This window comes from Astatotilapia calliptera, chromosome 12 (assembly GCF_964374335.1).
Source record: "Astatotilapia calliptera chromosome 12, fAstCal68.1, whole genome shotgun sequence".
Taxonomy (NCBI): domain Eukaryota; kingdom Metazoa; phylum Chordata; class Actinopteri; order Cichliformes; family Cichlidae; genus Astatotilapia; species Astatotilapia calliptera.
The window spans coordinates 4,279,974-4,283,430 of NC_137433.1; the positions used below are offsets into that span (position 1 = coordinate 4,279,974).

A 3,457-nucleotide genomic window follows, 5' to 3' on the forward strand; every position below is an offset into this window, starting at 1 on the left:
ATGCACAAGATTTTATCCTAGAGCCTGTAGCATACCTCTGCAGAAAGCTCACATGCACTCATCATGTGCAGGAATGTTAGTTTTTGATCATGTGTGGATCTGATAAAGTTCTATATGAATTCAAACTACTGCATTTTTAAGTCACTAAGGCTGTATGCTGTGCAGTCATTTCTTCTTGACAAAGGAACATTTCAAAGAAGAAGTCCAAAATTACCATGACATTCATGCCCATGGTTGTCTGAGCACAACTGTATAGTTCTGCTATCTGCAGAAAGCACAACACATATAACGTGTAGATATAAACTAAAGTGTCACGGACCCAGTTCCAGGGATTCGGGGTCCGTGAGCAGTCTGGACTACTATGGTAGTTATTATCATTATTATTGTGGTTATTGTTATTATGGTTGTGTCTGCTGTCCTGTTTTCCGTGTTGGTGTACTGTCAGGTGTTTATGGGTGTGTGCATGTGTGTGAGGGTGCGGTCGTGGCAGGCACTTCTAGGCCTGGTGGGTGTGGCCCTGCCAGCTGACCGGTCCCACCCAGGAATCCACACACACCTGGCGCCGATCAAGCCTCGTCAGAGGAGCTTCAAAACAGTGTGGCTGAGAGCTCCTCGACGCTGGATCGTTGAGTGACTTCCCGTCAGTCTTAGTTTATCGTGCAAGGTTAGTGCAAGTCTGCCGTTAGGTTTTGTACTCACGACTGCCTTTTGTATGCGTGTTTCTCAGGAGGAATTGTGGCGACCAGGAGGCAGCACACGGACAGTACACAGGGAACGGAGACAGAGCACGGAGCACGGGATAAAGGAGAAGACACGGAACGGGAGTTGGGATCGCACGGGGAATTTATTGTTGTTTGGATTGTCACCACTGTAAATAAACGCACTGCCTTCAGCGCCAAGTCCTGCATTTTGGGTCCCCATTTCTCACATCCCCACGGTCTGCCAGCCAGACCGTGACATAAAGTACAGAAGATATAGGTTCATTATTTCAAGGATTTCAAACTCCTTTAATATCACGGACCACCACATTGAGTTTATGTGGGCGGGGCCAGCCCTTTCTGTCTGTGTACAGGAGTTTAACTACACTTTTAATCCCTGAGATATCTTAACAACTGAAGTGCTATTTCAACAGAAAGAAATCCGTCAGCATGACTCTTTGGGATTCAATGTTAAAACTATAACTTAATTACTTTGGTGTAACGTGACTGGCCATAGGGGAGAGGTTTATTAGCAGGAAAATCTGTAAAATGCGGGACAATACAATTACAAGTCCATAATTTCTGTTCTACACATTTTCCAAAGACAGGCAGCAGGGCATATTGCAGTTTTTGCCAGGTCGATTCTGGCCCCTGGGGCTTATGTTTGACACTCATGTATTACCAGTGTTGGGGAGTAACAGAATACATGCACCGCCGTTACGTACTTAAAATACAAAATATGAGTAACTGTATTCCATTACAGTTACCATTTAAAAAGGTGGTATTCAGAATACAGTTACTTTGCTGAAGTAAAGGGATTACACGGCAGTCTTTTCCTGTTTCACATGTTAGGCTATGGTCTCTCTATTTTTGGTAATTCCATGCCGGTGGAAATCCAAACAAAACACGCATTAAGAGACTCAAATGCCTGTGTCTCAATCTCGCGTCTCATAATGACGTAAAGAAATATTTTTTTAAATGATTTCATATGAAGGCAATAGCAGAGTGTTACAGGCATCGCCCTAAAGAATGTAGCCTGATGGGCAGTGTAGTACGTGCTGCAGGGAGAATGGACTGCCATACATGTTATGTGTCTGTGAGCAAGGAGGGAGAAAAAGGAAAAGTACGAGCTGTCACGGAGCAGAAACGGGAGCTGGAAGCATGTAAATATAATAACAACCACTGCAGCCAAGAAGAGAGCCTGACCAGCCCAGCTGTAAGTAAGCTGTTAAGACTCGACTGTATACCGTGTTCGTGTTTTCCTCTGAAACAATAAGTTCCGTTGGAGCAGCCTTTCAATGCCTCTCTCTGTCTCTCACTAGCAAAGTTGACCCAGACAACAAAGTAAAGCTAGTTTTCAGCTACGAGCCCGGCACGAACCCGACGTATTAGCCAGAGGTCCCTTTATAGTTCGGAGCCGCAGACCTGTTTTATATACGCGCGGAATAGTTTTCTATACGAGATGACTGCAAAAAGTGCAGCCTTACCTAATGTCCACCTACTGTTACTCATTTTTTATTAAGATTTAAAAATCTAAAGCAACAGGACCACTCTCAGCATCGACCGTGTGTGTTTGCTTTTGGAACTGTGTCTTCATTCAACCTACTTCACATACAAGGGTCAGTTCTACAGGCAGAAACATGGGTGTGCCATGGGCTCCCCAGTTTCACCCATCGTGGCCAATTTGTACATGGAAGAAATGGAAAAGAGGCCTTTGGTATCCTACCCTGGAACACCACCAAGCCATTGGTTCAGGTATGTGGATGACACCTGGGTGAAAATCAAATCTCAGGACGTACTACATTTCACGGATCACATTAACTCGGTGGACCGACACATCAAATTCACCAGGGAGGATATGAAAAGTGGCAGGTTAGGCTTCTTAGACTGTGAGATTTCCATCAGGAATGGGGGACATCTAAAAGCTGACGTGTACCGTAAACCTACACATACAGATCAGTATCTAAGGTTTGACTCTCATCATCCACTGAAGCATAAACTGAGTGTCATCAGGACGCTACAACACAGAGCGAACACCATCCCCACAGACACAGCAGCCAGGGAGGCAGAAGAACGGCACATCAAGAAGGCCCTGAGTAAATGTGGTTATCCAAGCTGGACTTTTGTCAAAGCGGGAAAGGCACCTAGAGAAAGCTCCAGCCGATCCAGGAGAGAAGGACAACCGCTGTCCAAGTGAAAACCTGTAGTGATCCCGTACGTGTCAGGAGTATCGGAGCAGTTGAGACGCATTTTTTCTAAACACTGGGTCTCTGTGGCTTTTAAACCCCAAAACACGCCGCGCCAAAAACTGGTCCACCCCAAGGATCGGGTCCCCCGACGCAAACAGAGTAACATAGTGTACGCTGTTAAGTGCAGGAGGATTGCCAGGATTTACACATCGGGGGAACCAAACAACCTCCGGCGAAGCGGATGGCACAACACAGAAGAGCCACCTCGTCAGGCCAGGACTCTGCAGTCTATTTACACCTACAGGCCAGTGGACACTCTTTCAATGATGAGGATGCACACATCCTGGACAGGGAGGAACGCTGGTTTGAGCGCAGAGTCAGGGAGGCCATTTACGTGAAAAGGGAAAGACCATCTCTGAATCGAGGAGGGGGCCTAAGGGTACATCTTTTGCCATCTTACAATGCTGTGATTGCAGCCATTCCCCAACTCTCTGTGAATGGGACTCATGGCCATTGATCAGCAGGTTTTGGTCAGTGGTTGTTGATCAATGGTCATGAGAATTTGCATAA

The 3,457-nt window shown here is 46.1% G+C and overlaps 1 long non-coding RNA gene across 1 annotated transcript; it reads left to right on the forward strand.

The window, feature by feature from the left end:
- The first annotated feature begins 513 nt into the window (after positions 1-513).
- On the forward strand, positions 514-899 carry LOC145432276 (uncharacterized). The gene is made up of 2 exons (XR_013912559.1): positions 514-640; positions 728-899. It is a non-coding gene; the product is annotated as an uncharacterized LOC145432276 (long non-coding RNA).
- Positions 900-3,457: the final 2,558 nt, after the last annotated feature.